General features: G+C 43.8%; 1 protein-coding gene across 3 annotated transcripts in view; it reads left to right on the top strand.

Moving 5' to 3' along the window:
* Window positions 1-22,541, top strand: part of pde1ca (phosphodiesterase 1C, calmodulin-dependent a) — a 292,700-nt gene that overhangs the window by 30,051 nt on the left and 240,108 nt on the right. The gene's annotated exons all lie outside the window — the stretch shown is intronic.

The following is a 22,541-nucleotide window of genomic DNA, read 5'->3' on the forward strand; positions in this document are numbered from 1 at the left end:
GTCTTTTGCTAAGCTACGAATAAACTACGCAATCTGTTCAGCAGACAGGTCATGGCTGGCCCCAGTCATTTTTAAGCCTATGTGTAAAAGATTTCCCTTCAGTATCTGCTGTTGCAGAGAAAGCAACCCAAGTATGTCCAAACTCTCCTTATAGCACATGCCCTCGAATGCAGGTAGCATCCTGGTAAACCTCTTCTGCACCTTCACCAAAGCCTCAACATTCTATTTTAATGGGAGTGACCAGAACCGAACACAATACTGCAGATGTGGCCTAACTAGAGTTTTATAAAGCTGCAACATATTGTCCCATCTTGTACTACCCTGTGAATGCCTGCAAGAAAATAAATCTCAGGGTTGTATATGATATATATGTATTTCGATAGTAAATTGACTTTGAACTTTGAATAAAGGCAAACATACACTGTATTGCCACCTTTACCACTCTGTCAACCTGAAGCCACTTTCAGGGAGTATGGCCTTGAGCTCCAAGACCTCTCTGTACGCTGTTATTGATTCTGTTATTAGCTGTGTGGTGTCCCTTTACATTTGAACTCACAACATGCAACACCTCACACTTGGCCACATTAAACTTCTTCACCTATATCTGCATTCTGCTGTATCCATCAGCAATCTTCTACACCAGGGATTCCAAGGACCCCTTGCTTAATGGTGTTGCTCCATGGCATAACAAAGGCTGGCAACCCCTGTTCTACACTCTTCATGATAACATTGATCATTGTAACGTCTGCAATCTTGTAAACTCATTCATCTACATTTTCATTCAGGTCATTTATATACACTCAATGACCACTCTAGTAGGTACACCTGTACACCTTGTTAATACAAATATGTAATTTGCCAATCATGTGGCTGCTGCACATGGTTACCAGATTAGACATTCAGTGCATAAATGCATGCAGGCACAATCAAGACCAAACATCCGAATGGGGAAGAAATATAATCGGAGTGACTTTGACTGTGGAATGGTTGTAGGTCCCAGACAGGGTGGTTTAAGTATCTCAGAAACTGCTGATCTGGGATTTTCACACACAGCAGTCTCCAGGGTTTACAAGAAAACACATAAAGAAACACCCCAGTGAGTGGCAGTTCTGTGAGGAAAAATGCCTTGTTAATGAGTGAGATCAGAGGAGAATGGCCAGACTGCTTTCAGCTGACGTGAAGGCAACAGTAACTCAAGTAATCACACATTACAACAGTGCAGTGCAGAAGAGCATCTCTGAATGCACGACATGTCAAACCTTGAGGTGGATGGACTACAGCAGTAGAAGACCATGAACAACAGTCGATGACCACTTTATTAGGTACAGGAGGTACCTAAGATAGTGGCCACAAAGTTAATATCATTGACAGTAGAAGTCTCATTACAGATTGCCGCAGAAAACCACCCTCTGTCGAAGCTACCCTGTTTCTATGGGTAAGCCAGTTCTGAATCGGAGTAACAAATACACCATGGATCCCAAATATCTTAATCTTCTGGATGAGCCTTTCTTGAGGGACGTTGTCAAATGTCTTACGCAAATTCATGTAGAAGACATCCATAGCTGTCCCGTCATGTGAACAATGATTACAGAATAAATTCTGGGAGAGATGAAAAGAGCTCTGGCTAATTTGTGAAAATAATATCCAGAAAATTCCTCCCTGAGGTCTTTGGGCAAGTACATTGAGCCACAAATGTAAATGAAATGCATAATTTAACTTTCTATCTGCCTTTTTGTATGCAGTGATGTGTTTCCATAAGAAATGTGTACAAATTTTTAAACAATAAGTGTAATTTATCTACTTGTTGCAGGAGAAGACAACTTGTTTCAAAGGCTGAGAAACTTCCCCATAGTCGTAATTTAGTAAATGCTGAGGTAACTTGTATACATAGACAGGGTATCATTAACCTATCTATATTAATTAATTCATTCTTAAAGATATTTCTTAAATGCTGTATCTACAGGTGGATTTTTTGCCTTGAGATGCAGGAGCAGAATCAGGCCACTGTCCCATCGAGTCTGCTCCGCCGCCATCCCTTTGGCTTTAGACAGAAAATCTGCAGCCCTCGTGACAAACAAACTGATTCTTGGACCAAGGGGGACAGGACTGATTTGCAACTACTTCTCATTAGTGGCAGTTGATATGTCTGGATGCTATGTACCTGTGCAGTTGGAAGGCAAAAGAACATCAGTATCCTCATGGGATTTAAAACAGACCACGGCTAGAACATACATAAAAACACAGTTATACAATGCCTAAGCCTAGAAGTTCTTTCCCAAACAGTAACATTTAGTGCAATCTGTACCCTGCCTCCAAAATTCAATTCCATTTAAATTGAAGATGGGTTGGGGTTGGGGAGGGGAGGAGAGGGGTAAGTCAGTAGTTTGGCAAATTCTATGGTTTTAAAAACCCAGAGCAAAAAGATGCTTTGAAATTTGTTTAGTGGTAAATGATTTTTACATAATGCTATAGCCAGACAGTTTGTCTACAGTTAAAGAAAGGACCTAGTTGTTTCTAAGTACAGCCCATCTCCTTTCCTTAGGTAACAAACAATTGAAACTTTGAAGGAACAAATAGTCATCTAGCACAATGGAAGCAAAAGAAAATTCTATTTAGTTAAACAATTTCTGTTGATTTTGCAGCTTTATTAATCCATCTTTCAGGATATCAGCATTACTGGGAAAGCTAGAATGAATTTTCCATTACTAGCTGGAAAAATGGAAAAATGGCAGTGAGCTTGCCTTCCCCATCCATGGAGGGAAAGAATGTTTTGTCCTGGAAGGTGGTGAGCTCAGAGTCAGCATTATGTAGCTCAGCAATAGGCCCTTCAGCCCATCATGGCCATGCTGACCTATGAGGTATCTATCTATACCAATTCCATTTGTTTGCTTTCTTTCTATGCCTTGGCAATTCAAATGCTTATCTGCCTACTTGTTAAGTAGGTTAAGAAGTTCCTTCTCAGAACCCCTCTAAAACAACTCATCCTATATTGATGTCCTCTAGTTTTAGGTACCAGTTCGATGGGCAGCAGCTTCCCAATATTGCCACACTCACAACACGCTGGAGGAACTCAGCAGGTCGGGCAGCATCCGTGGAAAAGATCGGTCGACATTTCGGGCCGGAACCCTTCATCCTGACAAAGGGTTCCGGCTCGAAACGTTGACCGATCTTTTCCACGGATGCTGCCTGACCTGCTGAGTTCCTCCAGCGTGTTGTGAGTGTTGCTTTGACCCCAGCATCTGCAGATTATTTTGTGTTCCTAATATTGCCAATGCCCCTAATAATTTTATGTACTTTCATCAGGTTTCCCCTCAGCCTCATCCACTCCAAGAGAAACTAATCAGCTTATGTCCTCATAACTGAAAAGCTGTATCTGAGCAACACACACAAGATACTGGTGGAACGCAGCAGGCCAGGCAGCTTCTACGGGAAGAAGTACAGTTGACGTTTCAGGCCGAGACCCTTCGTCAGGACTAACTGAAAGAATAGATAGTAAGAGATTTGAAAGTGGGAGGGAAGGGGGAGGGGGAGATCCAAAATGATAGGAGAAGACAGGAGGGGGAAGGATGAAGCTAAGAGCTGAAAAGTTGATTGGCACAAGGGATACAGAGCTGGAGGAGGGGGAGGATCATGGGATGGGAGGCCTAGGGAGAAAGAAAGGGGGAGGGGAGCCCAGCGGAAGATGGAGGGCAGGCAAGGAGTTATTGTGAGAGGGACAGAGAGAGAAAAAAGGGGGGGGGGATAATAAATAAATAAATTAGGGACGGGGTAAGAAGGGGAGGAGGGGCATTAATGGAAGTTTGAGAAGTCAATGTTCATGCCATCAGGTTGGAGGCTACCCAGACGGAATTTAAGGTGTTGTTTCTCCAACCTGAGTGTGGCTTCATCTTGACAGTAGAGGAGGCCATTGATTGACATATCAGAAAGAGAATGGGATGTGGAATTAAAACGTGTGGGCACTGGGAGATCCTGCTTTCTCTGGCGGACAGAGCATAGGCGTCGGCGAAACGGTCTCTCAGTCTGTGTCGGGTCTCCTCGACAACATTCTGCTGAACCTTGTCTACTCCTTTTCCAGTGCAATCCCTTCTTTCTTTCAGTGAGGACTCTACAAAATATTACATTTGCCTGTAAAATATTCTATAAAATTATATCATAACCTCTCTACTTCAGCCAATGAAGGTAAATATACCATATGCCTTTTTCTCCTAATCCATTCTACCTGCATGAACTCTTGGACTTGTAAGCCAAGGTTCTCCCTGTTCCTCAAAACTACTTTGACCCTTTCAACTGATAGCGTTAATCCTTCTCCACACCTTGTGTATATTGGGACAAAATATAATCTACCATGGGCTCTGTCCATTTTACCGATTTTATAGCTCAGATTACCTTCTTTGGATTGGTGGCGTAATGGTTAGCATAATGCTTTACAGTGCCAGTGACTCAGGTTCATTTCCCACTGCTGCCCATAAGGCGTTGGTATGTTCTCCCCATGACTGCATGGGATTCCTCTGGGTGCTGCAGTTTGTCCCCACATCCCAAAGATGTAGGGGTTAGTAGGTTAGTGTATGGGTTAGTAGGTTAATGTATGGATTAGTAGGTTAATTGGTCACTTGACTGGTGTGGGCTCGCTGGGCCGGAAGGGCCTGATATAGTGCTGTATCTCTAAACAACTAAAAATCATTGATTTTCATGCCACTTACTAATCATATTTCCCACATTGATTTCCAAATTGTCAATGTATATGGCAAACTGTAAGAGGCCCAGACTTTCAATCATAAACTTATTAAACAATCTTGAAGCAACACACACCAAAGTTGCTGGTGAACGCAGCAGGCCAAGCAGCATCTCTAGGAAGAGGTACAGTCGACGTTTCAGACCGAGACCCTTCGTCAGGACTAACTGAAGGAAGAGTGAGTAAGGGATTTGAAAGCTGGAGGGGGAGGGGGAGATGCAAAATGATAGGAGAAGACAGGAGGGGGAGGGATAGAGCCGAGAGCTGGACAGGTGATAGGCAAAAGGGGATACGAGAGGATCATGGGACAGGAGGTCCGGGAAGAAAGACGGGGGGGGGGTGACCCAGAGGATGGGCAAGAGGTATATTCAGAGGGACAGAGGGAGAAAAGGGAGAGTGAGAGAAAGAATGTGTGCATAAAAATGAGTAACAGATGGGGTACGAGGGGGAGGTGGGGCCTAGCGGAAGTTATAGAAGTCAATGTTCATGCCATCAGGTTGGAGGCTACCCAGACGGAATATAAGATGTTGTTCCTCCAACCTGAGTGTGGCTTCATCTTTACAGTAGAGGAGGCCGTGGATAGACATGTCAGAATGGGAATGGGATGTGGAATTAAAATGTGTGGCCACTGGGAGATCCTGCTTTCTCTGGCGGACAGAGCGTAGATGTTCAGCAAAGCGGTCTCCCAGTCTGCGTCGGGTCTCACCAATATATAAAAGGCCACATCAGGAGCACCGGACGCAGTATATCACCCCAGTCGACTCACAGGTGAAGTGATGCCTCACCTGGAAGGACTGTTTGGGGCCCTGAATGGTGGTAAGGGAGGAAGTGTAAGGGCATGTGTAGCACTTGTTCCGCTTACACGGCTAAGTGCTTCCAGGTGAGGCATCACTTCACCTGTGAGTCGACTGGGGTGATATACTGCGTCCGGTGCTCCCGATGTGGCCTTTTATATATTGGTGAGACCCGATGCAGACTGGGAGACCGCTTTGCTGAACATCTACGCTCTGTCCGCCAGAGAAAGCAGGATCTCCCAGTGGCCACACATTTTAATTCCACATCCCATTCCCATTCTGACATGTCTATCCACGGCCTCCTCTACTGTAAAGATGAAGCCACACTCAGGTTGGAGGAACAACACCTTATATTCCGTCTGGGTAGCCTCCAACCTGATGGCATGAACATTGACTTCTCTAACTTCCGCTAGGCCCCACCTCCCCCTCGTACCCCATCTGTTACTCATTTTTATGCACACATTCTTTCTCTCACTCTCCTTTTTCTCCCTCTGTCCCTCTGAATATACCTCTTGCCCATCCTCTGGGTCACCCCCCCCCCTGTCTTTCTTCCCGGACCTCCTGTCCCATGATCCTCTCGTATCCCCTTTTGCCTATCACCTGTCCAGCTCTCGGCTCTATCCCTCCCCCTCCTGTCTTCTCCTATCATTTTGCATCTCCCCCTCCCCCTCCAGCTTTCAAATCCCTTACTCACTCTTCCTTCAGTTAGTCCTGACGAAGGGTCTCGGCCTGAAACATCGACTGCACCTCTTCCTATAGATGCTGCTTGGCCTGCTGCGTTCACCAGCAACTTTGGTGTGTGTTGCTTGAATTTCCAGCATCTGCAGAATTCCTGTTGTTTGCGTAAACAATCTTGAACCCATCCGCATCTGTTTTAAGCTCTATAGATTATTTGCTTGACACTTTTGGGTGCAGAAAGTGTGAAAGTTTCAGTGCTTTTAGCATTCATGTGCTGAGCTCTACCATAATAGAGGATGTAAATATTCTTGAGATAGTCTCCTGTTTAGTTTTCCACTGTTATTCACAATTGGATATGGTAAAATTCCAGAGCTTTAATCTGATCTGTTGCTTCTCTTAGCTCTATCAATTACAATTTGTGGTTCAGTATATGCAGCTTCAAGCTGGGACCTCATTCTGTATGTCTGGCTTTCTATACTCCTTAATGGCTTTCTATACTCCTTATTGAACTGTGCTGGATCCCCAGCTTTATTATAATGATGATGTGAGAAATAGCATGTGAAACTGTGAGGTTATAGATTGTTTTTGGTGCATCTTCTTTATCATCATCATCAATATCATTATGTGACATGTTGTATGACGTGGGCGATCATAGTCTCATGACCATGATTGTTCTTGGCAAATTGTTCTACAGATATGGCTTGCCATTGCTGCCTTCTGGGGAGTGCCTTTACAAGAGGGGTAATCCCAGCCAGAGTCAATATTTTTCAGAGATTGCTCGGTGTCAGTGGGTGCATAACTGGGCTTGTGATCTGCACCAGATGCTCACCCGTCCATCCACCACTTGCTCCCATGGCTTGGTGTGACCCTGATCTGGGTGGGGGAGGGGGGTGGTGCTTAGCAGGTGCTACACCTTGCTCGAGGGTGACCTGCAGGCTAGTTGAGGGAAGGAATACCTTACACCTCCTTAGGTAGAGACGTATCTCACCGCCCTTACAATTGCTAATTGTTTTGAGCATAGCTTTCAAGTTTGCTTGTATGTCTTCCCATTTGTTATGATGTTATAGATAGGCAACATGAAATAATTGGACTATGATATGGGTGTGTCACTATATTCTGGTTAGTGGAGGTGCTCTCAAGCAGCTCTTGGTGTGGGACACTGATGTTCTCCCACCAGGGCACAGTCTCCAACTTTCATCAGATGAGATTGATAGCAGAATGTAATCAGAAGGAGTTTCCCTTGTTCATGTTTGACCGGATAGATTGAGACCATGGGCCTAGAGTTAATATTGAGGTCTTCTGATGTATTAACCCTGCCTGTGTACCATTGCAGCACCCCCTTTGCTGGCTCTGTCCTGTTAGTAGGCCCGAATGACATCAGATGGTGATGGAGTCCTGCAGCTGGTAAGATGGTTCTAAGAGTACAATGATATAAGTTTGTTGCTGAATCAGCTTCTGAGACAGCTCTCCAATCTTATACACTTAACTGGGTAGGCTGTATCTATAGAGAGGAATAAATTGTTGAATAGTCTGTCCCATTCGGAGTTCCTCCAGCATCTTGTGTATGTTGCTCTGTATTTGCAGCATCTGAAGACTCTCATGTTTACACACTTACCTGTTTCCCCAGAGAAAGTAGCCATATAATACACTTTATATAGTGTCTGGCTTCCTTTAGCTTCATAATAGTTACAATCCGACAGCATAGCTCTTCTTCGTAAATAATTGATGTGGAATGAGAGTATAGCAGTAGGTGTCACATTTATTACCCTTCTCTGATCACCGTGGAAATAGAGGCAAGTCATATTAAGTCACATGTTCTTCTGGTGGAAGACGTGCAAAGCTTTGGGGAGTGACTTCTTGCTTTTACATCTAGTGATGAAGAAAGAACAGCAATGTATTTCCACGTTAGAATTCTATGTGACTTGAAGATGAGAGCGTTACCAGAAGTACAAGTTTTGGGTTCATGAGGTTGTAATGAGTGCATTTTACAAGTCATGCAATCTGCAGTAATACTATGCAGATATTCTGCTTGGCATCAAAATTCAAATATGCCGTTCTGCATCTACTAAGTTCTCTCTGCTTCTGCTAGTTAGTGCAAGCAGTCCACGTTGGCTGCTGCTCATCCCCAAGTACTCAATAGGCTGATAACTGCCATCAACCCTACACTTACTCTTTGTCTCCTTTACTTCATTCAGTCTTTGTCTTCCTGTTTGTTTGGATGAGATACTGGACCAAAGACATGCCAGTGTACAGCTGCACGCGTGTTTGGAACAACAATCATTCCAGCCATCTGGTTACCCTTTGTCCAGAAAAGCACTGTTGATGGAGGCAGTGATAATCTATCTGGAGTATACTTTGAGATCCGTGGACACAAATGTCAGCTGTTTTCATAGTTTTAGCTATATTTTGGAACATAGAACATTGAAGGGACAAAACATGATTATCTCTCAAATGTTATCATAGCTACTCCTTGATTGTGACTGATTCTACTCTCATCCCCCTCCCATCCTTGAAAACACATGGAGCATAGAACAGTACAGTGCAGGAGCAAATCCTTCAATCCATGTTGTACTGAACTAATTAAGTCTATGATGCCTACATAACTAAACCTTCTTGCCCGCACATGGTCTCTATCAGTCCATTCTCTGCATATTCATGTGCCTATCTAAGAGCCCTTTAAACATGTCTCTTGTAGTTGCCACTGCTACCAGTCCTGGCAGCTCATTCCAGGCACCCACCACTGTCTTTGGCATTACAGGAAAGATACTGGCATGGATAGAGAATAGGAGGCAGTGAGTGGGAATAAAAGGGGCCTTTTCTGGTTGGCTGCCAGTGACATATAGTGTTCCTCAGGGGTCAGTATTGGGACCACTACTTCTTACATTGTTTGTCAGTGATCTGGATAATGGAATTGATGGCTTTGTGGCAAAGTTTGCAGATGGTATAAAATAGGTGGAGGAGTCGGTAGTACTGAGGAAGCAATGTGAAGACTTGTAGCAGGACTTAGACAAATTGGAAGAATGGGCAAAAAAGTGGCAGATGGAATACAGTGTTGGGAAATGTATGATAATGCATTTTGGTAAAAGGAACAATAGTGCAGACTATTATTTAAATGAGGAGAAGATTCAAACATCAGAGGTGCAGAGGGACTTAGAAGTCTTTGTGCAAGACTCCCAGGAAGTTAATTTATAGGTTGAGCCTGTGGTAAAGAAGGCAAATGCAATGTTGGCACTTATTTCAAGGGGAATAAAATATAAAAACAAGGAGATGATGCTGAGCCTTTCTAAAACACTAGTCTGGCTGCATTTGGTGTATTGTCAACAGTTTTTGGCCCATATCTCAGAAAGGATGTGTTGTCATTGGAGAGAGTCCAGAGGAGGTTTATGAGGATGAATCTGGGAATGAAGAGGTTAACATATGAGGAGTGTTTGGCAGCTTTGGGCCTGTACTCACTGGAATTTAGAAGAATGCATGGGGATCTCATTAAAACCTACCGAATGATGGAAGGACTAGGTAGGAGGGGATGTTTCCTGTGGTGGGGCTATTCAGAACTAGAGGGCACAGCCTCAAGATTGAGAGGGAACCTTTTGGAACAGAGGTAAGAGGAATATTTTTAACCAGACAGTAGTAAATCTGTGGAATGCTCTGCCCCAGTAGAAGTCAAGTCTGTGTGTATATTTAAGGCAGAAGTTAATCATTTCCTGATTGTTCAGGGCACCAAAGGAAATGGCGAGAAGGTGGGTGTATGGGATTGAGTGGGATCTGAGATCAGCCATGATGGAATAGCAGAGTAGACTCAATGGGCTGAATGGCCTAATTCTGCTTCTGTCTTAGGTCTTATGGTCTATGTTTTGAAAAAGAACTTGCCCCTTCAACTTACCATCATCATCTTAAATCCATGCCCTCTAGTATTTGACATTTTGACCCTGTGAGAAAAATACCAACCACGTGCTCAATCTCTGCCTCTTATAATCTTATACATTTCTATTAGCACTTCTCTCAGCCTCTTCTGCTCCAGAGAAAACAACCCAAGTTTATCTATCCTGGAATTTGTTGTTATATGGCAGCAGTACATTACAGTACATAATAATTGCTGCTCGCCGCCGCTTATGCGCAGGAGGGGGGAGCTGGAGGGGGGGATCTTTGGGGTTTTCACGTTTAATTGTCGTTCATTCCAAGGGGTACTTCTCTGTTTTCATAGATGTTTTGTGAAGAAAAAACATTTCAGGATGTATATTGTATACATTTCTCTGACCTTAAATTGAACCTTTCAACCTTTGAAAAACTATAAATTACGATAAGATAGATATATATAAAATTAAATTAAGTAAGTAGTGGAAAAAGAGAGCAAAAAGAGTAAAAAGATATACTGAGGTAGTGTACATGGGCTTATTGTCCATTCAGAAATCAGATGGCGGAGGGGAAGAAATTGTTCCTAAAACGTTGAGTGTGAGTTCTAAGGCTCCTGTACCGCTTCAGTGATGGCAGCAATGAGAAAAGGGCGTGTCCTGAGTGATGGGGGTCCTTAATGATGGATGCTGCCTTTTTGAGGCATCACCTTTTGAAGATGTCTTCAATGCTGGGGAGGCTAGTGCCCGTGATGGAGTTGGTTGAGGTTGCAACTTCCTACATCTTTTTCTGATCTGTGCAATGGTCCTTCCGTACCAGGCAGTGATGCAACCAGTTAGAATGCTCTCTGTGGTACATCTGTAGAAATTTGTGCATCTTTAGTGACATAACAAATCTCCTCAAACTCCTAATGAAGTATAGCTGCTGTCATGCCTTCTTTGTAACTGCATCAATATGTTGAGCCTAGCATAGATCCTAAGAGACGTTAGCACCCAGGAATTTGAAACTGCTCACCCTTTCCATTTCTGATCCCTTGACGAAGACTGGTGTGTGTTCCCTTGACTTCCCCTTCCTGAAGTCCACAATCACTCTCTTGGTCTTACTGATGTTGAGTGCAAGGTTGTTGTGACACTACTCAACCAACTGATCTATCTTTCTCCTGTACACTTCCTTATCGTCATCTGAGATTGTGTCATCATCAAATGTACTGATTGCATTTGTGCTGTGCCTAGCCAAATTGTTGCGGGTGTACAGAGTGCAAAATGGTGGGCTAAGCAAGCATTCTTAGAGTGGTCCAGATTTGACATAAGAGGCGTGCAAGCTAGGCTTGGGCAAGCACAGGTGGAGATTCTAGGTAAGTTTCTAGTAAGTCTGGAAGACACTTGCTGTATGCCAGAAATTCGAGAGTGTCAGGGGGCAGAAGTGCTCGGGAAGATTAAAGTTCTGAGATAGGTAAGTCACCTAGACCAGATGATCTATATCCCAAGGTTTGAAAAGAGGTAGCTGAAGAGACTGTGGAGGCATTAGTAATGATCTTTCAAGAATCACTAGATTCTGGAATGGTTCCGGAGGACTGGAAAATTCCAAATGTCACTCTGCTGTTTAAGAAGGGAAGAAGGCAGAAGAAAGGAAATTATAGGCCTGTTAGCCTGACACCAGTGGTTGGAGTCCATTATGATTTTTGAGGTACTTAGAGGCACATGATAAAGTTGGCCAAAATAGCATGGTTTCCTTAAAGAGAAATCTTGCCTAACAGTACTTCTTTGAGGAAATAACAGGCAGGATAGGCAAAGGAAGATCAGTAGATGTTAGTTGTTTGGATTTTCAGCAGGCCTTTGATAAGTTGTCGCACATGATGCTGCTTAACAGGATAAGTGTCCATAGTATTATAGAAAAGATACTAGCATGGATAGAGGATAGGCTGACTGGCAGGAGGCAAAGAATGGGAATAAAGGTAGCTTTTTCTGTTCTCTGCCAGTGACTAATGGTGTTCCACAGGGGTTGGTGTTAGGTGTGCTTCTTTACGTGTTGTGTGTTAATCATTTGGATGACTGAACTAATGGCTTTGTGGCAAGATTGTAGATGATACAAAGCTAGGTGGAGGGGCAGGTAGTGTTGAGGGAGCAGGGTGTCATGGTCTGGTCCGTGAAGTCCGCATTCCGGTTCATGGTCCGGTCAGTTGATTCCTTATTCCGGGTTTTCCTGTTTTCTCTCGTTCCATTGGGTGTCTTAATTGAGGCACCTGATTCTCGTTTTGGGCTGGCACATAAATACCCAAGGGGTACAGGGTTTTTTTTTTATAGAATATGACGAATAAACAGGAATAAGATACTAGGATGGTCAAAGATGGGAGGGTGAAGTGTGTGTGTGTGTGTGTGTGTGTGTGTGTGAGATTGGGTGAAGGGATTTAGAATGTATGTCCAGTGCACATTCTGGAGCAGAGGGTGGCGGTAATGCACCATTAAGCTGGATGCCAACCGCCGTAAAACAAGATACAGACAGACATCAATACCCCTCAAACCAAGGATTCCTGGCTGGACTGTTCCCTTTGCCTCCCCATCTGAATTCCTGGCAGTTAATCTCAACAGTTACTTTGGCACTAATCTTCAGCTGTAATCTTTGTCTGTTACCTTCGCTTGCTACCTTGCCTGTAAACCTCGCCTGTATTGCCGTCTAGTTCAACTGCTGGAGCGAGACCGGAGCCTTGCCATGCCAAGATAAGGAACTATCTATTGCTGAGTTTGGAACTGTCTCTTTGTGTCCCTGTGTTTACTGTCTGTGTCAAAGAAGAGTCCTGGCCCTAGGTCCTGTTCCCAAGGAGGGGTCCTGGCTCTGTGTTCAGTGCATGAGTCCTGGCCCTATGTCCCATCCCCAAGGAGGGGTCCTGGCTCTGTGTTCAGTGCATGAGTCCTGGCCCTATGTCCCATCCCCAAGGAGGGGTCCTGGCTCTGTGTTCAGTGCATGAGTCCTGGCCCTATGTCCCATCCCCAAGGAGGGGTCCTGGCTTTGTGTTCTGTGTTCCTGTGTTCCAAGTTCTAGGCACCGTGTTCCAGTCCTGTCCAAGTCAAGGCTTCGTGTTCTCATCCTGTCCATGTGCCTTGTCTAGTCCAGGAGTCCCTTGGCAGTTTACCTCGGCAGTCGTCCTGGCCCTGCGTTCTAGAAAGAGTCCCAGCCCTGCATCAGACCTGGGTTCTGGTTCCAAGTCCTAACCAAAACCCTGGTTCCAGGTCCTTATCCAGACTCTGGTTCTGGAGTTCCAAGTTCCTAGTCCAGGCTCCTTGTTCCTAGTTCCATGTCTGGGTCCTGTGCTTCTAGCCCAAGTCCTAGCCCAGGCTCTGAATCCTAGTCTTGTCCAGGGCCTGTGTTAATATCCAGTGTCGTTTCTTCCCTTGCTTTCTTGATAAACCTAGTCCGGTTCCTTCAGTGTCTGTGTCTTGCATTTGGGTCCGCCATCAATGCCCACTTATGACACAGGGAGTCCGAAGAAGGACTTAGACAGATTTGGAGAATGGGCAAAAGAGTGGCAGATGCAATATAGTGTAGGGAAATGTATGGTCATCTACTTTGGTAGAAGGAATAAAGGCATACATTATTTTCTAAAAGAGGGGAAAATGCAAAAATCAGAGGTGCAGAGGGACTTGAGTCTTCATGAGGACTCCCTAAGGTTAACTTGCAGGTTGATTCAGAGGTAAGGAAGGCAAATGCAATGTTAGCATTCATTTCAAGAGGACTCGAATATAAAAGCAAGGATATAATATTGAGGCTTTATAAGACACTGCTGAGGCCCTACTTGGAGTATTATGAACAGTTTTGGGCCCCTTATCTAAAAACAAGATGAGCTGGCTTTGGAGAGGGTCCAGAGTAGGTTCACAAGAATGAAATGTTTATCATATGAGAAACATTTGATAGCTCTGGGCCTTTATTCTTTGGAGTTTTGAAAAATGAGGGGATCTCATTGAAACCTATCAAAAATTGAAAGGCCTAAATAGAGTGAATGTGGAGAGGATGTTTCCTATAGTTGGGGGAGTCTAAGACCAGAGGGTACAGCCTCAGAATGAGGGATATCCATTTAGAACAGATGAGGATGAATTTCTTTAGCCAGAGGGTGATGAATCTGTGGATTTTGTTGCCACAGTTGACTGCGGAGGCCAAGTCTTTGGGGTTTATTTAAAACGGAGGTTGATAATTCTTGATTAGTAAGGGTGTCAGTGGTTATGGGGAGAGGGCAGGAGAATGGGATTGAGAGGGATAATAAATCAGCCATGCTGGAATAGCAGAATAGACTCAATGGGCCGAAGAGCCTAGTTCTGCTCCTATGTCTTGTGGCCTAATGCAGACTTTATTTATCAATTGCAGGAGGCTGAAGCTCTAGTTCATCAGTTTAGTCCCTGGCATGTACTACATTAAAATCACTTATTGGATCAGAGTGACTGTTGCAACAGTGGTCCTTTTATAAATTCAAGTGGTAATCCATATGTACATTCATTGATTCACTTGTCATGCATAATACCAGCTGCATCTTGAATTAGCGAGAGGATTCGAGTACAGGAGCAGGGAGGTACTACTGCAGTTGTACAAGGCCTTGGTGAGACCACACCTGGAGTATTGTGTGCAGTTTTGGTCCCCTAATCTGAGGAAAGGCATCCTTGCCATAGAGGGAGTACAAAGAAGGTTCACCAGATTGATTCCTGGGATGGCAGGACTTTCATATGAAGAAAGACTGGATGAACTGGGCTTGTACTCGTTGGAATTTAGAAGATTGAGGGGGGATCTGATTGAAACATATAAAATCCTAAAGGGATTGGACAGGCTAGATGCAGGAAGATTGTACCCGATGTTGGGGAAGTCCAGAACAAGGGGTCACAGTTTGAGGATAAAGGGGAAGCCTTTTAGGACCGAGATTAGGAAAAACTTCTTCACACAGAGAGTGGTGAATCTGTGGAATTCTCTGCCACAGGAAACAGTTGAGGCCAGTTTATTGGCTATATTTAAGGGGGAGTTAGATATGGCCCTTGTGGCTACGGGGATCAGGGGGTATGGAGGGAAGGCTGGGGCGGGGTTCTGAATTGGATGATCAGCCATGATCATAATAAATGGTGGTGCAGGCTTGAAGGGCCGAATGGCCTACTCCTGCACCTATTTTCTATGTTTCTATGTTTCTATGTAAGAGGACCAAAACCTTATCGTAGGGTTTGGAGACTTGCGTGCCTCAATGATCCAGAGAGCTACTGTACGCTGCCTGGAGTCAGGGCTTACGTTTTGGCTCTTGGTAGGGTCGTCCATGCCAAACAGGTCCAAGGGTAGAGGCCAGACTCAGAATCGTCCACTGTTCCTCCAGGTTCAGGGGTTCAGTTCAGGGCTAACAACGGGTTCAGTCCAGTTCAGGGCTGACTGGTAAAACAAAATTGTTAAGGAAACAGCAGTGAAGAATCCTTCTACATCTGAGTGTGATGGTATTCCTGAGTCTCCAACTGGGTCTTGAATGACAGTAGTAAAAACAGAGGAAGCTGTGGACAGTGAAGTAAGCTTTGAATATCACAAGAGATGAAGGACCTTCATCTTATTGCTGCCCTAAATGCCAGTGGTGTAAGTAACTTACATTATCTGAGGATAAGTGTCATCTTGGCAAATTGGTGCTTAAGTGTCAGCTTAGTGTTTACACACAAGAATGAGGGGGAGTTGGAGGTCAGGGCAGTAAACGAAGAGTCAGAGGCAGGAGTCAGTGGTTCAGAGTTCAAATCCCCTTGGTGAAGGACCATGGGTTGGTGTGGGACCTGAGAGTGAGGGCTGGTGACTCCCCCACTCAGTCAGTGAGTGTCATAGTTGGAGGTTCGTATGGGCAGAAGACATGAGGGCCTGAGTTCAAAGTCCTGTGACTGGTGAATCCTTGAGTTGATACCACAGGTTGAAATCCAAAGGCTGAAGACTGACATCAGCAAGTTTGGAGATTGAGGCCCGAAGAATTGAAGCCCCTGGGATGGTGTGTCTGGAAGTTGGAGGCCTGATGTCTGCAAGTCTGTGGCTGTGAGTCTGGCTCAGGGACTAGAATTTGGAGGTGGGATGCCTCCGTGTCTTACAGTCGAGTGGCTTGTCCTGAGGTTGGAGGCCTGTCTGTAGGTGTGAGGATGTGAAAGGGATTTGTTACACTGTTGTCTTGCTTTGTTCTTGTTGCTGTTGCTTATGTTGCCTGCTGAGTAATATGGGCATGCTATGTTGGGTGCTGGAATGAGTGGCAGTACTTGGAGGCTGCCCTCAGCACATGTGTTGGTTGTTAATGCATGAGATAAATGAATTTGAACCTGAATCTGGGTTTTGTCATCTTGAAGAAGGGTCTCAGCCCAAAATGTCAACTGTTTACTCTTTTCCATAGATGCTACTGAGTTCCGTGTGTGTGTGTGTGTGTGTGTGTGTCTTTACATTCTCATCAAATGGCCAATTCAAGAACACCTTCACTGAAGTGTACTGAAGAGTTTCTACAATCAGTACTATATAAAACATAAAGGTTTTTTGTTGATCTGAAGACTTTCCTCATCTCACCTCGGTTAAATGGAACATTTAAAGCATCAGTTGCAAGTGGTTATCGTGTTAGTTGCTCAATGAATATATTCAGCAGCCTAATGGTATTATTTAAAACTGTTGCCAAATCCCTTAGCACTACAGCACATGTTGCTTGTGTAATGACAGCCCTAAGCACATACTTGGTTTTTGTATTGACAAGTCTAAAAGGAAGAGACCTAGCTCTGCAACATACATCAAGGTTGCTGGTGAACGCAGCAGGCCAAGCAGCATCTATAGAAAGAGGTGCAGTTGACGTTACTTCATTTGAGGTAGACATCTTTGCCCTTCTGTGACTCCTCTCTGAGTGATGTCTTCCAATGGACTGGCATCTCTCAGGCAGCAAGGCTGAAGGATGGTATTCCATTCTAAGCTTTTCCCTCTTGCAGTTTGCTGCCACAGTGGCAACCATTCTCATGTTTGCCAAGACATCTGGACTTGAGAGTTCAATGGTTCTATTTAATATCAGAGTGTGTTCAGTATACAACCTGAAATTCTTACTCTTTACAGATATCCATGAAACAAAAGAAAAGCCCTAAAGAATGAATGACAGAAAAACACAGAACCCTAAAGCCCCCTCCCCCCCTTCCGCACACAAGCAGAAGCAAATCATCAACCTTCCCCCCCCCCCCACTTATTCAAGTGGAAAGCATCAGCCCCTCTCCACCCACTATGCAGGCAATAGCAAAGCCCCCAAAAAGACCATGATTGAGTCCATGAAAACCCACAGTTCGACACCCCACAGGCTCTCTCTCTCTAACAAGGGAGAGGGGTATCACTCCTGCCATTATTCTGCACCACTTGGCAGCTTATCTAAAACCATTTAATATTGACTTGACTTAGCCAGCCTTTGCAGTCTCTGCATAAGAGCATACTTATTGCTACATGAGAGCCTAACAGTAGCAGTCTGTGATGGCACCATAAAGCTGTATCTGATGCCAAAGTCATCAGAGTTATTTGATATGGCTTCATGGCATGAGGTTGGATAGGCTTCTTATGGTGAGAATCAATGTCCTTGTAGTTGAATAATCCAATAACCTATTTCATACGACTGGACAGGGATAATGCAAGACCCATGAGTGTACAGTGGAATTTGCATCTATATGCACAGGAATCTATCATATGGATAGAGGTGTATTGAGAGGTGACCTGATAGAGGTGTATAAGATGATGAGATGCATTGATCGTGTGGATAGTCAGAGACTTTTTCCCAGGGCTGGAATGGCTGCCACAAGAGGAAACAGGTTTAAGGTGCTTGGAAGTAGGTACAGAGGAGATGTCAGGGGTAAGTTTTTTACGCAGAGAGAAGTGAGTGCATGGAATGGGCTGCCGGCAATGGCGGTGGAAGCGGATACGATAGGGTCTTTTAAGAGACTTTTGGATAGGTATGTGGAGCTTAGAAAAATAGAGGGCTGTGGGTAACCCTAGTAATTTCCAGGGTAGGGACATGTTCGGCACAACTTTGTGGGCCGAAGGGCCTGTATTGTGCTGTCGGTTTTCTGTTTCTATCATCTCATGTCTTGTGCTTTGCAGTCAGACCAGCACAACCACAACAATGCAGTCACCAAAACAAGTGATGCTGTCTAAGTTCAGCATCAGTTCTTTGAGCAAATAGGAACATGCATTCCTCCATACCCTTTCATTTCATGAGGTTTTTCCAACAGGCCGAATGTTGTGTCTAACATCTCACATTGTCTGCCTAGCAGCCTTCTCAAGAGCTCTTCATATAGAAGGGCTCAACTTTTCTCATTGAACCTGATTGGGCTCATCCTGTCGTTCTCTTTTCTTCACTCCCACTGCTACCAGGTGTCAGCCCTCATGACACAAGTCACTTCCTTGCTCATAGTGCCAGTGCCCTTTGAGAACAAGCACACTGAAACAATGACACCTGTAATCATAAAGGGTCCACACTGGCTGTCCAGTTACACCCCGCCTCTTCTCTCTAGGCTTGCAAATTTCCGTTTACCTAATCCCTCTTGGCAGTCACACTGGGTCTGGCCTCACTCTGCTCTCATACTGATCTTTAATACTTGCCCCTGCCCATAAACAGAAGAGTTTTCCGCTATTCTGTCCAGAATCCTCAGCCTTTTCTTTACAGGAACCAGTTCCAGCCTTTCATCTCTCCTTATAACTAGTAGTTCTTTTACCCTGCAGCCATTCTTGCAGATCTCCCCTGGCACTTCTGATGCCTCATCCTTGCTCTAACGTGCCTTCAGCTAGTAGAGAGAGGGAGAAGGGCAAACCCTTTTCCTGGGAGAAAGGGATATTGAGGTATGGGGTGAATGGGGAAGAGGGCAAGAACAAAGGAAGCTTGGATGTGTAGGTGAGTATATGGGGATAAAGAAGTGACTTGTGAGGAATGAAGTTTCCAATATGGAAGTTTGGGAACTTGTCTGTATTACTGGCAAAAATAAAGATTGACTTCATGAGTGCACCTCTCCTGGAATTCAACTGATCAATACTTTCCCATCATAATGCACCATTATTAATGTTGTATCGAATCAGTAATTTCATTTGTATATACACTGCTAACAAAGACTCAATCACAAATAATGCCATTTTTTAAATCAAAAATGTGTGAAAAATATGAACTAAGTTTGTTCATAATCTTTTCATGCATTTTGATAATTCACTTTTGATCACAATTGACAGGATTAAAATTGCGGTTAAGGTGACCCAGTCTGGGTAAGTATTTTATTGATTAAAAGCGTCAGGTTGAGTTGAATGTGAAACTGGAAATTTTTGATTATTGAATCACTTATGTTGTACTTCAGTAGAACTGCTGAAAGTTCTAAATGAAGAACTCATTGATTAAGCACACTTGAAATGTTACTTGAGAACAGCTGGCACAGAAAAATGATGTAAATACTGCAGTGCGTTGAATCACAACGTACCTGTGGCAGGAAAATGATCATTTTATCACTGAGTGAACTAATCACATGCAGGTGTGAATCATTTCAGTTATTGCCAATTCCAGGCTGTAGATTCTGCACTGTCACACTATTAATCCTGTTCGGTTTCTGCCGATGTGCTCTGCTACACTGGAACTAATATTAATAGACTTCATAAGCAAAATATTCTAATGAATATCATCTGGGAATTTTGGGACTCCTCTTCCAATTTATGATTGCTTAGCTGCAAAAGCAAATATTAGATTAGAATTGGGTATTTGTTTTGTTGTACTTTTTAATAAGATTATGGCTAATCTTTGACTTCATTTTAATGTAGAATACTATTCCTCAAACTGTTGATTCCTCCACTATCCAAAATCTACTGGACATTCTCAGTAAGATATTAATCCAGGGGTTCCTAACCTTTATTATGCTGTGGACTCCAACCATTAACTCGTAGGTCCATGGACCCCAGTTTGGGAACCTCTGGATCGTGAGGCAGTCAGTGTGGACCAGTAATAACATCTCCTTGCTGACAGTCAGCACTGGCACACCTCAAGGATGCATGCTTAGCGCACTGTCCTACCCTCTCTACACCCTTCACTCTGTAGCTTGTGTACTGTGGAAACAGGTTCACAGGTTTGGCGAGTGCGACATAAAACACTGACTACGAACGAGCATATTACTCATTTATTTACAAACAGTAAAAGATTCGACCAAACATTTAAGATCCCTCCAGCTACACAAACTACAGAACTAAATATTCAACAAACCAATACTTGGTTAAAAGTACACGCAGAGCTTACCTTCCCAATGATTCTGTGAGCCATACCCTGTGAACAAAAGGAAAGAGAGAGTGAACCCCTCGCACGTGTTACTTTTATACCACCCTCCCCACCATAGGTGCTTGAAACTGGACACTAGGTGTCATGGTGTGCAAGCCAACCAATGGAAAAGGGAGACTGCAGTTTTAAACTAAGCAATCAACAATCGACACAGTGGGAGCTGCTTTCGACCAGTAGATAAGTCACACCGGTTTTGGCGATTTTGTGCAGTGAAACTACACTGTACATTGTGACAGGGTCCTGAATTACCCCTATGAACTGTACTTTTGAAAAGAGAGAGAGAGAGAGAGAGTTGTTCAACACCAGACACCTTGTTATTAAAGAGAGAGGCGAAGACTGCTTGGAGATGGTGTTATGGTTTCTCTGCAGCATGTTTACACTTTGCAAGAACACTAGCAGCTTCCAAGTTCTTACAGAAAGAGAAGGAAGGAGCTGCTTGATGGACAGTTGGTATTCAGCATGGTGAGATAAATAGAAGGTCAGCTGTTAGACCTACAGACACATGGTTTTGGACACTGAATGAGCTTTGTTGTGCCCACAGAAAAGTGGGTTTTGGAGGATCTATTAGGTGGATCGATCAGGCAGATCAATCAGTGGCTCTCGCAGTGTGAAAAGGGTGTGACCGGTGGGGAGTTATTTGTGTGTCCGACCCTCGCCTGAGTTGATAATTCCACCACAGAAGAACGGTCCCCTTTGTTGTGGTCACAGTCAGTGACTTCTGAAGTATTTCAGAGGACAACGGGAAGATTGATGGCATCAGCTCACCCGAAGACTCAAACCTCTCTCTCTCTCTCTCTCTCTCTCTCTCTCTCTATCTCTATCTCTCTCTCTCTCTCCTCCCCCCCATCACTACTCAACTCAATACCACGAACTGAACTTTACTCATCATCGTAAGACTGTCTATTTATCCCTAGGCTTGAAAAAGCTTGGTTTTCATATATTTCCACACACACACACACACACACACACACACGCACACACACACACATATATATATATATATATATATAATCATTACTAACCTGTCTGATATATCTGCAATTATATTACGTAATTTCATAGTTACTAATAAATACCATTAGTTAATAGCAGTACCGGACTCCAAAGTGTTTTCCATTTCTGCTGGTTCTTTAACCCATCATGGGGTATGTGACAACATACATTATTTCTACTTTATATAGACTGTGTATTTATCATATAATTCCTACTTTTACTATATGTTAGTGTTATTTTGGTTTTATGTGTTATTTGGTATGATTTGGTAGGTCTTTTTTTGGGTCCGGGAACGCTCAAAACTTTTTTCCCTTATAAATTAATGGTAATTCTTCGCTGTGTGCTATTCTGGCACGAAAGGTTTTATAGGAATGCTGTACCTTAGCGGGGAAATACAGGACAAGGGCAGTCCCATATGGAACAAACCAATTTAGCCCAATGTATGGGATTTTCCGGCTAATATGGGACTGTTGAGTAGAGGTAGTCAGCATGGCTTTGTGCGTGGGAGATCATCTCTTACTGATCTGTTTGGGTTTCCTTTGAGCTTTTTGATGAAGTGGCCAAGAAAGTTGATGAGGACCGCAGGGAAGATATGGTTTACACGGCCCTTGGTTAGGTTCCATATGGCAGGCTGCTCTGGATTGCTGGAATCTAGAGAGAGCTGGCCAATTTAATAGACAGTTGGCATGATGGTAGAAGGTTGTTTCTCAGACTGCAGGGCTGTGACTAGTGGTGTGCCTCAGGGTTTTGTGATGGGCCTATTGGTGTTTGTCATCAGTATCAATGCTTTGGATAGGAATATTCAAGAAACGATTAGTAAGTTTGCAGTTGACAATAAAATAGATGATTATAGTGAACAATGAAAAATGATTTGATAAGCTGAGGAAGTGTATCAAGGAATGGCAAATGGGGTTTACTTCAGATACCTATGTGGTGTTCCACTTTGGAAGGTCAATTTCAATTCAGATTTTCTTGGTGAATGGCAGTCCCTGGGGAGTGATGTAGAACAGAAAGTTCTGCAGCACTTGGAATTCAGGTACATGGTTCCCTGAAAGTGGAACCACAGGTAGTGATGAAGTCTTTTGGCATGCTGACCTTCATAAGTTAGGGCAATGAGTATAAAAATTAGGAGACTGTGCAAAACAGTGGTGAGGCTGCACTTGGAATATTGTGTCCACTTCTGGTTGCTCTGCTGTAGGAAAGA

This window comes from Mobula hypostoma, chromosome 1 (assembly GCF_963921235.1).
Source record: "Mobula hypostoma chromosome 1, sMobHyp1.1, whole genome shotgun sequence".
Classification (NCBI taxonomy): Eukaryota; Metazoa; Chordata; class Chondrichthyes; order Myliobatiformes; family Myliobatidae; genus Mobula; species Mobula hypostoma.